This window comes from Prionailurus bengalensis, chromosome C1 (assembly GCF_016509475.1).
Source record: "Prionailurus bengalensis isolate Pbe53 chromosome C1, Fcat_Pben_1.1_paternal_pri, whole genome shotgun sequence".
NCBI classification, from domain to species: domain Eukaryota; kingdom Metazoa; phylum Chordata; class Mammalia; order Carnivora; family Felidae; genus Prionailurus; species Prionailurus bengalensis.
This window is the reverse complement of record NC_057345.1, coordinates 143,598,283-143,611,256: the sequence shown is the minus strand read 5'-3', so window position 1 is coordinate 143,611,256 and position 12,974 is coordinate 143,598,283. Positions and strand designations below refer to the sequence as shown.

General features: G+C 41.4%; 1 protein-coding gene across 11 annotated transcripts in view; it reads right to left on the bottom strand.

Moving 5' to 3' along the window:
• The window catches only part of FMNL2 (formin like 2), a 311,215-nt gene that overhangs the window by 220,428 nt on the left and 77,813 nt on the right, over nt 1-12,974 (bottom strand). The window lies entirely within an intron of this gene.

Genomic DNA, 12,974 nt, shown 5'->3' with positions numbered 1-12,974 from the left:
AACAATGTTAGGCAAAGCTCTAGACAGACCAGAAAAAGGACATCAGACATTGCACTAAGGTGTATATGACACACAGTAAGAACTAAGAACTCTTGCTATCCCACAACCTAAGCTATTTCTATCCAAAGTCACCGATTATTTGAGGCCAATAAGCACATTACAGAGTTATAAAACACAATTTATTTGAAACACAAGGTTTTCTATCAACTCTTACTTCAAATTACTAGAACTTTCTCATCTTCACAATGCACTGTACAGTAGGCCCCTAAAAAAGAAAAATGGTATCATTTCAGAAATGTTCTGAAAGGAGAGTCTGAAGAGTTGGCATCCACTGTTTATTTAATGCATCTGGAGTGAAAGGAAAGGGCTCTTGAATTCTAGACATAGATTACTTAGAAGATACAACAAGAAATCAAACAGAAGATGTATTACAAAGGAGAAGAAAAACACTGCAGCAACAAGGCCTATTTCTGTGGCATTTTAAGCTTTAAATTAAACCATAACAGATTATTACAGCTGCCCCTTTATTTCCATGATAAATTTATACACAAAGTAATTGTAAATTGTGATTTGCTTACTTTTTGTCCCTCACTTATATAAACCCTGAACTTCTATAACATCAGGAACCAGGCCTGCAATTTACTATGGTCTTCGAGCACCAAACACAAAACCTAGCACATAGGAGTCACTTAAAAACATTTTTGGAATAAACATTTTACCAAACAACAGGCAAACATTTTTCAAATTTGGTAAAATGCAAAGTTGGTGAGAATGGGGGAAACAAGTAAACAAGTACTTGCACACACTGATAGGAATGTAAATCAGTACCTCTTAAAGAATAATTTGGCAACATGACAATACAGTAATACTCTTACTAGATGGCTGAGTCCATTAAGTGTCCAACTTCGGCTCAGGTCATGATCTCATGGTTCGTGAGTTTGAGCCCCGCATCGGGCTCTGTGCTGACAGCTCAGAGCCTGGAGCTTGCTTCAGATTCTGTCTCCCTCTCTCTCTGCCCCTTCCCTGCTCATGCCCTGTCTCAAAAATAAACATCTTTTAAAAATTTTTAAATGAATAAAAACAAAGGCAAAGTTTCCATTATACACTATTAAGTGAAAAAGACAAGAGACAGGACAGTACATTAAGGACGATTCTACTTCATTTTGCTTTGAAGGCAATGTATGTATACTCTATAAAGAGCAAGCATATCATATGGCCGGGGGGGTATACACCACCCAACACCACAGGGAGTTATCCATAGTGTAACCTATATACAATCCACATATTTGGTCCCAGGGGCCCTGCTCTAAAATCTAAAACTCTGATTTATAAAAAAAAAAACTTCAGAAATTACCTGGTTATACTGGGGAATGGAATTTGCATTTCAAAAACACATCAAGAGGGTAAAAGTCTTATTTTTCATCTTCTACCTTTTGACACGTTTTCACTGCACACATTACTTTGAAAGTTTTAATCTCCTTTTAAGAGAGATATGTTGCTAGAAGGAAGAAAAGTAAAGAAAAGATATAGAAGGTGAAACAACAAATGTTTTTAAACTAACTTTTCTCTGCTTGTCTTTATTCTTCTGCATAATTTATTTTAGAAGTTCGTGGTTAGAGCACTGGTTTTCATTTTATGCTTGTTTGGGGCCTAATCAGAATCATTTCCTGTTGCCAATCATTCCAACATCAGACTAGGAGAAACAAACCAGATTGGCATGATCCTCTCCTATGGGGTAGGAAAAGGTCCACTGAAGGTTTGGGAATACAAAACACCAGGTCTGCTATTACATGAGCCACCTGCCTGGAGGCGTGTGGGGGGGGGGGGGGCAGTGAAGAGCTGGGGACCAGCACACAGAGAGCAGGCCCTGTATGCTGTAAGCACTTGACTATTTGTTTCCTCAGATGGTTCAGTTGTGCTTAAAAATTTACTGTTCATACAAATACCTTCTAGGTTTCTTGGAGATATCTAAATGTGAACAGGTGATAAACTCAACCTTTAAGTTTATTTCCTTATGGTAATTCAAATTAACAATAGCAATAGGCTATACACAGCCTTTCTGAAACTGTCAAGCAGCGAGCATAGGTAAAATATATCATTGCTCTGTAAGCCTCTTCGTGTCTTCTAAGAAAGACACATCTCAACCTCAGCTGCCTATCAAAGTCATCTGGGGAGCTTTAAAAAAAAAAAAAATCCAGTCTCTTCGTCCCACACCTCAGACCAATGAAATCAGAACTAGAGTGTCTTCACTGATGATCAAAGAACACATTTCACATCAAGGCTGAGTATGTGTTCATCCTGTTATTTGATGAAATGAGGGTTGAATTTCCAAGGATTACACAAACAATTCTTGAGCACTCAGAGGGTACAGTAACACTGCCTTTGGAGCTAAAGGTGAACAAAATAAGTGATACAAGATACTGAAGGGGCTGCTGTCTGTGTGTCTTTCCACTGGCTGCTTGTCTGTGCCACTAGCAGCACTAATAAAGGTCTTCTCAATACACAAATACCCTGCTAGACTGTTATTCCTAACACCTACAGCTATTCTGGTGGGGTTTCAGCCACAGACAGCTATGAAAATAAGTACCCCATGACTCACACAGCTCAAGGTCCACTGTGGCCTAAAACACCCTGAACTTCTTTTCCTTATTCCCTTCCTCTCTATCTCCCATCTCCGTTTACTCAGATGCCGTAACTCTTTAATAATTTTCCATGGTGGCAATGAGGGATTAAAAAAAAACAAAAAACAAACAAACAAACAAAAAAAACCCACCTTCATCATCCCAGACATGACAGGCCCCTATCATACATCTTCCATAATGTATAACCAAACGTTAATTGAGGGTATGTCCAACCAATCAACTCAGAATCCTCCAAAAAACATCGCTAAAATGTCTTGCAAACCGCTCTGCATATTCTGTCAAAGATCACACAATTTGTTCCTTGGAATGTTCAGCCTAAGGGGGGATTCCTATCTCTTCCCAACATTACAGACATCACCTAACTAGAACTCCATTCAGGTGTAACTAGGGGACATGTTTCACAATAAAATACTTGGTATAAATGGGACTTAAACTCTAACTGGTTCTGGCATATTAACACTTTTGTTATTTTACTTCAGTTATTAAAAAGGAATAGAAGTCGTACAAATGTAAGAAGCATTCCTGATCATTTTTTAGTTCTGGTTTTTGTCTGGCAATTAAGTCAAGGAATTTAAGAGCTGTAAGAAAAATATGTAATAAGTAAGAATTCTACCTGTCATTTATAGAGATTTCACCAACACTTTCAACACATGCAGCGGGAATCCTTAAGTCCCATTTAGCATTAATCAACAGCACAGAACAGTGGGAAACTGTGCAGTTACTTAATCCCAAGTAGTTCTGTCTCCGATCCACTGTTGAGGTAGCATATGGCATCATCATCTAGGAAGTAAGATCTCACGGGCCGGTGTCCTTGACTTTATTATAAAACTCCATATTGGATTTTGAAGAAGTGGCAGAAAATTAAGTAGGACAATGGACTGCTCACTTCATCTAACTCCTTACTGAATGTTATAAAACCGACTAAACTATTCTAGGCTTCCATGCATACATATGTAAAATGAGCACATTGCACTTGATTTGCTTAAAGTTCCTTACAGCTTGAAAACCTCTTTTAATTTACAAGGGGGGGGGGGGAGGAGACACACCTGAAAGGTTAAAAGTGAATAAACATTAGAGACTCAGCACCAATCTCACCAACATGTCTTTGATCAACGTTCCTTGTAGGTGTCTGGCCGATGCCTGTTGTACCAGACCCTGCAGGAGGCAGAAAGGAATGACCAGATTCCTGAACTCTACAAATTTGGAAAGAAATTTTACAAATGTAAATATTTACACACACATATGTGAAGCAGTTAGGTTATTGAGCAAGGCAGTGTGAGACCATGTGACAGAATGAGCTGGGTACACAGAAAGGTAGGTCCACGAAAATCAAGAGGTAGAAAATGCAGTGAATAGTCTTTTGTAGGAATGTGGCAGGAGGAAATAATTATGGGACTACCAAATAACAAAAACTATCATCAGTGCTTTAGTTTCATCTAATTTAAACCACATGTCAATCCATGAGGTACCTAATACCACTGCACAAGTCAGAACGTTAGGGGTCTTTACACTAATTGGCATGACCATGTGTCACACAAAGCTAAGGAAACATCCAAAGAAAGCGGGAGTTGAATTTAAGCTTATATTGGCCTTTTGCACTACTGGAAACTGCACCTATGTAGGGGCAAATGCCAAGAAAGTCTCTTAACCTGGACATCTGATCCATTCTATTTGCCAAAGAATGTCCCTTAAAAAAATGAAGGACAAAAACAAATATTTCACTCGTGGGCAATGGCTAAAGGTCAAAGCCTGGAGTCTCAGTCCTGAGTCCCCAAAAGAGCTACCCATCACCTAATCCACATCATCTGGTGAAAAGAGGTCTTTCAAACTCCTGAATCCTCCCTTTTCTGGCTCCCAAAGTTCAGCTCTGCTGTTTCACAGGTCAAGCCAAGACTTAACATCTAGCACTTGAAGATTATAGCAAACATTGGATCAAATGTGGTTCTAATAGAAACCCACTGAGAGCCACAAGGCATGCAGCGGGCCAGTCATCCCCATCTCCTTCCCACCCCAACCCCTCACCCCGTCCACACAGAGAAGACTAAGAAAGGTTAACAATCCAGACTCCAAAACTACACTGACCCTGAGCTAATACCATGGATGGCATCCTACCATTCTCCGAGCAGAGGCTGCAAAATCCAGACGAAAGGGCTGTTTACCAGGTCAGGTCATCATCAGTTACTTAATCTCTACAAGTAGAGACTAAGCTTGACACCTCATCCAGGACTCCAACAGAAAGAAGCTGATTAATGCAAGACAGAGAAGCTACATTATACTCATTAGATCAGGAGAAATGGTTTTGTTACATTTCATATATTCTTAGCATCTCCCACTCAAAAGAGGTACCCAAATACTGTTGCTGTTGTTCTACTTATAAAACTCATCAATATATGGGCACCCAGGTGGCTCAGTCGGTTAAGCATCCAGCTTCGGCTCAGGTCATGATATCATGGTTCAAGGGTTCGAGCCCCCTGTCGAGCTCTGTGCTGACAGCTCAGAGTCGGGAGCCTGCTGCGGATTCTGTGTCTCCCTCTCTCCTCTCTCTGTCCCTTGCCCTCTGTACTCTCTCTCTCTCAAAAATAAATAAATAAACGTTAAAAAATTTTTTGAACACTGATCAAAATAAATTATTAAAGGCATAAGTTCTCACTGGGCCTCAGTCAGTATAGATCCTATGTCTGAGTTTTGCTTTTAACGTCTGTAGTCCAAAACAAATCGACACAAGTTCATGCAAGAAAGAAAAAAGCAGTGACGTTTCAAAGCCAGCAATTTTCTAATTTTTAATACATCCAAACAGTTCTGACAGATTGCCCTGCATTCCACAGACTGTCGGATTCCCTCTTGGGCACCCTCCTGTGATCTTCAGTAAGTTCGGATAACTTCAACTGGATGATAATTTGCCAGAAGCAAGATATGGGCCATAACCTGGCAGAATAAAAGGATGGTAGGTCTGAAAAAAAACCATGAAGCCAGTATATTTGAAATGAGCCAATACATCAATTACTGAATCCCATGTATATTACAGATTAATCATCAATAGATTTTCCTCCCACAAAATCCACTAATCAATATTTACTAAATATAAATGTGAACACATATCTAGTATGGGAGGGGCATGGTCTCATTCATACTACTTCAATATTTCTACCACCTTCCTGTGCACTAAGGACAGAAAGAAATGCTAAGCAAAAACTAGAGTGACAGCTTTCCCCTTCAAAGCTAGGATGGAATTACTACCATGGTTCGCATTTTCCAGATTCCCCATTTCCCAAGAAAGTTTTGGTGGGCAGCTGAACTCAAGCACTGTACCATCCTTATGGGTTTGCCTCTCCAGAATTCTAGTGCCCTGAAAGAACAAGAGACCATCTCTCTAAACAAAGACAAGGTCCCAGGCTTCAAAGCAAACAAGTTTAATGAGAAGACCCCCAAAGCCATCATACAACCAGGTACACGATAAGAATGGGGCCAGTCTAAGGACAGGACACAGGGCAATGGACTGTGCCCAGTTCCTGTCACAGATCATTCCAGGTCAGGCTTCTCAGATCCTTGCCAAGGACCTTTTGACCAGAACACAGCCCCATCCTCCCCACCAAAACACATACCCCTCTCAGGTAAGGGACCTCTAGCCCGACAGTCTACCTCTTTGGTGCCCAATATATAAACCAAAATAAGTCCACGAAAGCATGTTTCTCTTCCTAGAACACCAAGGCAAAAGGCAGAGTGAACATAGCAATGAATCCTGGATGACAAGAAGTGCCGTGCAGACTACCAGGATGGACTTGTCAGAACTTATTTAACACGTAACTAAGGCATCCAAGAGCAGGGCTTCACTCAAGACCCGGAATCTTTCCTGCACACTACTAGCTTACTCCTTCTGACTCACTTCACACATCTGGCTAACTACTGCTTCCCCCACTGTTTCCCATTTCATGGGTGCTTTAGAACACTGAGAGTGACGTGTTCTGATTCCTGAGTCTACCATGACTGGCACTGCACCACTAGTCAGGATATATCACTTCTCTATATATCTCTTCATATAATAAGAGTACCTACCTCAAAGGCTGTTATGAGGAATCAATGAATTAACTGAGTTAATCTTCACAAAGCACTCAGAACAGTGCCTGGCATGAATACTGTATTAAATGTTTGATAAAATTCAAACAAAATGTTTTCTTCCTCTTCACCATCAGCTAAAAAGCCTGTTATCAAATCAGAGGATAATGCCATAAAGAAGAACTTAAAAGACTGGTTAACTAGAGCAAAATTTCTCTTGGGGGCAACAGGAATGTTCTAAAATTAGACTGTGGTGACGCTGGCACAACTCTGTAAATCTACTACAGAAGCATTAACACACATCAAAATGAGGGAGTTGTGGCAAAAGTAATACCTCAGTAAAGCATTAAAAAAAAAATTGAGACAACCACCGATCAACCTAACTCAATCAACTATTTAGTCAAAATAATGAAAATCAAAATTCTAAGCTAGGTTGGGATGAGAATCCAAGATGCAAACCCCTCTTCCTGGCGCCTCTTTGCAAGGCATCGTAAACACATGTGATTTCCTCACACCCGGTATCCATGACTTAAACAACTGGTAAAACATGGGAACAAGAGAATCCCTAGGAAGATTTCAGCTTCCGGGAACAATGTTTCATACACGCACAAAACAATTTAAGCACTTGTGACTAAGAAAACATGCCTCAACAAGAAAGTACTTTTCCTGAATTTCTTAAGCCTATTCCGCTAAATATGGGAGGCAGCACAGGACTTAACCGACTCAGGAATTGTGAGGTTTCCAAAGCAAATTTCACTTCAAACCCAACCAGTGGCCCAGAACAGTTTCATAGGACTTGTCCAAGCCAGTTACTTCATCAGGAAAACCACCTACCTTGTAGGTGTTACTCAGGAATGGAAACAGGAAGTGTCAAGCACCTAGTACTTTGACGCATGATAGATGCTCAAACATAGTAGCGCTGTATTTAGCAATTACGTTGCAATTATATTTAAACAGAACACATATAAATGAAGATATCACAGTGCAAAATAACAAGGCAACTGAGCAATTTTATTTATCTACAGTGACATTATTCCTACAACATCAATCCCTGGTACTCTCTCTGCACTGCACTTTACTCAGTACAAAAGGAAATGAGCTCCACAGAAGCTGAGATTCACAACAGGAAAGCATGCTTGAGAATTGAGTCCTCTTACATTTCTATAAGTTGCTAGCTGAATTCAGGGTCCCTTGATAAGCACTTGGAGGAAACCCTATGTGGAAGAGTTGAGGGAGTCTGATCAACTATTTACTCTTGGCCACGTTTGTAGATTTTACAAACTAAGTGGCCACTCCAACACGCGTCCTCTTTGCAGGGCTAGTGCGCGGACACCTACATTTCAGAATTGTTCCCAAGCTTCCCAGACACATTAGTATTGACCTGCAACCTTAACATTGTCACAGAAAAAGAAAGAGAACTAATTTTTCCTCTAGTTGAAGTACCTCACATTACTGGCTTTGGGATTAGGCAAACCGCCAGAAGGTCCACATTAGGCCAATCATTTATTTTTCCAACTCTGAAGTCATTAATTCAATGCTGAGGTCTTCAGAGCCAAAGACTTTAAATGGGGGCTTTACATCCACTGATTAGAGAACCCTAAGTAATACCAAAGGAGGAAACGAGTTAAGGACAGAGCAGGACAGAGGAGTTACTCTTCCCTATCAGTTTTACTATTTGACCTACTAGTAACAATGCTTACAGTATTCTACCATTCCAGAATGTTCCCACACATGTGATGCATCCGACAGTTGCCTACAAACCTTCCAGAATGACTAATCATCCAACAGTAGACATCTCAGGCAAACAACAGGCAAACCCACATCCGGAACCCAGGTCTGCTATCACTAATCTTGTGTTCATCGTTCCTCTACAACTGAGATGCAGAGTGGAACCTGGTCAAATTCCTTTCACCACGGTGTTTCTAAGTATCTTTACAGAGGGATTGTCTTCAAGGAAGCCACCCCTGTAACCCCTCCATGAAGCTGGATTCCACAGATGTGGATAAAGTCCCTCGGGTCCATTCAATTCACTCCTCTCGTTGCTCTCATCTGCAAATCTCTACCCAGTCAGCTGGAATGACCATGCAGCTCAGAGTAGACTGTGTCTGGCTAGCAATTTTTGGACTCAGAGATGGTTAATCAGCTCCTTCCTGAAGCATGGATGAGCTCACCATTGATGCCTAATGACCCAGGCTTATGTGTGGTCCTGGTCACTTTTGCCTCATAGGACACATCTCCATTCTCTGGGAGGGACCTGATTAATGGTTGTTTTTTTTTGGTTTTTTTTGGTGTTCCCTCCCCTACCCCAGACAATACTCACAAATAGATGCTTCTTTCCAAAACTACAAGTTAAAAAGTAGTCCCTAGGAAAGAGGTATGGGTGTTTTCCCACTACCATTTTAAAGTAATATTCAGCTTTAGTCTTAACAATCATGTTTACAAATGAAGCTCCACAGTAAGCATGTTTCAACTCCGTTCTACCAAGTTCTATTTTGCTTACAAGCATTCTCAGTATCTTCTGAAAGTTTCTATAATTTTTGGTGACCAAATTACTCTTCGCACAAAGCACTCATTTTTGCAGGATTATTCCCTTTTAAATACTCTGGCGTTTATAACCATACCCTGTCATCTCTCCTAATGGGGTATTTTAAGATTCTTTTTCAAAGGCTTTGTTAATCACTGCCTTAGCCTTTTGGTAAAATTGGGCTTTTAACAAACTGGCCTGCAGGGGACATGTTTTTCAATTATCCTCAAGCTTTCCCTACATCTTCAAAGTTTTCCCAAACTACTTAGTAGCCTCTCAGCCTTGGAGAAAGGATGATAAATTGGATGATTCTGCTCTGTCTCTGTTGCCTGGCGGGATCTTGGTCTAATCCATTTAGTCTAACCAGAAACTTGCCTCTCACAACCAGACTCTTGCCCATACTCTGGAACATCCAACACACATGTTCACTGTGAAGTGCTTCAGAGGCCCAAAAGGGGCCCTGAAAGCCCTACAGTTTCCTGCTGGGATATTCTCAGGGGCATCTACACAGTTTTACTCCATCCTTTTCTTGTCTGTAGCAAAGGCCTCATATGCCTTCTTGGATCAAAATCTAATTCTTCAGAGAAACTTCAACTTCAACATGGATCCCAGAAAGACACGATTAAAAACGTCATTCTAAAGGCAAAAGAGAACATGATAAAATATTAACTGAGCAAGGACACAAGACAAGTATGCTCTGTTTAAACACTTTTTTAAATCTATGCACACATGCAAATCAAAATCACAATGCGATCATTTCACACTTATTAGGATAGCTATTATTTAAAACACACGCGTGTGCGCGCGCGCACACACACACACACACACACACACACACACAGAAAATAACAAGTGTTGGCAAGGACATGAAGAAATCAGAACCCCGGTGCACTGCTGATGAGAATATAAAATGGTGCAGCCACTATGCAAAGTTAATCACAGAATTACCACGTGATCCAACAATTCCATTTCTAGGTACATTTCCAGAAGAGCTGAAAGCAGAAACGAAGACCCGTGCACACCAATGTTTACAACAGCATTATTCACAACACTAAAAGGTAATAGCATCCCAAATGTCTATCAATAGATGAACAAAATGTGGCCTCTACATACAATGAAATATCATTCAGCCTTAAAAAAAAAAATGCAATTCTGATATAAACTACCACATGGATGAACCTTAAAGATATGATGCTGAGTAAAGCCAGACACAAAAGGACAAAGTCCACTTATATGAGGTGCCCAGAATAGGCAAATTTTCAGCTTTCTCAGGGAGACTGAGAAGTAGCATAGAGGTTACCAGGGGCTGGAGGCAAGTGGGTTGGGAAGGTGTTTCTTAACGCGGAGAGAGTTTCAAATTGAGCCATAAAGTCCTAGAGATACAGTGGTGATGACTGAACAATGTGAATGTACTAAATACCACTGAAGTGTATACCTAAAAATGCTCAAATTGGTAAAATCCTTATTTTACCACAATTAAAAGAATAAATGTGGCAAAAAGTTTCTAAGTACGTCAATTAAGAGAAAAGGAAATTACCATGTGAAAGGTGATAGAATAATGAGTGACTTTTCTGGGTTCCAACTGTGCCAAGAGCTGCTATAATTTTTAAAACCGGTGCGTTAACTCATACCCTCACTGGTGCACAGAGAAGCACATGGAGCAGGTCAAACTAACAGTTCAGGGTCAGTGAGAGTTTAGCACTAACTCAGTGAGGCACATGGAAGGCCAGGTTATAGGTTGGAGCCACAAACGAAGATGGTAACAGAGCAAAGGAGAAGACACCTCATGTGCTGACCTGTTTTCCTTCTTCTCTGTTTTGTCTTAAAAGCCAGCCCCTCAATTCTAAGCCCCAAAGTCCTATCTTGAATAGATGTGCACAGATCACAGGAATACCTGTGTGTCTGCACATCCAACACCCCCAAAGCCCTAGACTATCACCCCAAACCCTCTGGGCCCCACCGTCAGCACACAGTACCGACCAACAGCAAGGCTGCTCCCCTGCCCCAAGAGCCTAACCAGTCAGCAGATTCAGCTGACACAAAGCCAAGGGATTTTCTGTGTGTGTCCATGCCACTCAAAGAACTCCCAAAATCTTCTGGTTAAGCCACAACCTTGACATTTTTTATCTGGAGACTACAAACCCAAGTTCAATACAAACCTCAAGAAGTCACCCCTCAATCACAGGCCCCCAAGGGGCAGAAAAGGGACCTGTATCATCTGGATTCCAGATAAACGCATATATTTTCTACTTAACTTGGGGAACCTAGCACATGTCAGATTTGTCCATGCTACCTTATGTTTGCTCGGGCAACTCTATACTCCCCAGTGAGACCAGGGAAACATGGAAACTAGCAACGTGGAAATCAACACAGAATTGGAATTCACTGCAGATACCCACAGAGGACAACTCGTACCTGAATCTCATTATTTCAAGTCCTTTCAAAAGCAGACTCTCAATCGAGGAGATAATGGGACTATTTTTCTAGATCGTGAAACATTTACACATGTCAATAACCACACGCTGCTCTAATTAATTACCTGAGATACAATGGATCCCAGAATTTTTTTTTTTTTAATTCTGTTGGCTTACTTGACCCATTTTTTTCGTGCTTTGGCTGTAACGCTTGAGAAATTAAAACTTATCCCAATAGAGTATAATTAAATGTTAAATATAGCAACTAAAATCTAATCTCATTGAAAGTCTCCTCCCAATCACAGAAGTGTCACAGTGTTGGTTTGGCTAGAGGACAGCACGGACAGCTCTGGATTCAGGCACTTCCAACTGCGCTACGTTTGTAAAGGCTGCAGCTGAGAGGGGGGAAGAAGTGGTCTTTCGCTTCATCTGTCTGAAACCCGTGCGATTTCAAAGAAGCTGGGCCAAACACGTAGCCAACTCCCTACAGTGAGGGCTAACCAATGATGCAGTTTCTTACAGATATTACAAGATGGGTTCGCATTCCTCACAAAAGTTGTACACAAAAATACTAGCCACTAGGGGCGCCTGGGTGGCTCAGTCAGTTAAGCGTCCGACTTCAGCTCAGGTCACGATCTCGCGGTCCGTGAGTTCGAGCCTCGCGTCGGGCTCTGGGCTGACAGCTCAGAGCCTGGAGCCTGCTTCCGATTCTGTGTCTCCCTCTCTCTCTGCCCCTCCCCCATTCATGCTCTGTCTCTCTCTGTCTCAAAAATAAATAAACGTTAAAAAAATTAAAAAAAAAAATACTAGCCACTAGTTACTGTCACTATCTACTCATCTTGCTCTGAAAAAAGAAGTGAACATCACTCCTCCAAGTCAATTCCAGAAATGTGGTAAGTACCCCAAACACCCTCTTCCGAGAGATGCCCTTCTCTCCCCCACCACCCCTCTCCAGCCCTCCTAGGATCCTGATAAGAGAACAGCTCTGGGGGCGTCTGGGTGGCTCAGTCCATTAAGCGTCCAACTTCAGCTCAAGTCATGATCTCACCGTTCGCGAGTTTGAGCCCCATGTCGGGCACTGTGTGGAGGGCTCAGAGCCTGGAGCCTACTTCTGATTCTGTCTATCTGTCTCTCTCTATGCCCCTCCCCTACTTGTGCTTGGTCTCTCTCTCTCTCTCTCAAAAATAAACATTAAAAAAAAAGTTTCCTACGAAACAGTCTGAGAAGTATGTCTATACAACAATCCCTCTACTTACTAGTCTCTCAAGGAGTTTTCCTCCATCCATGCTTAGCAGATGCTCCAATAAACAGGGTTTTTCCAATACCCAGGGAAGCCAACAC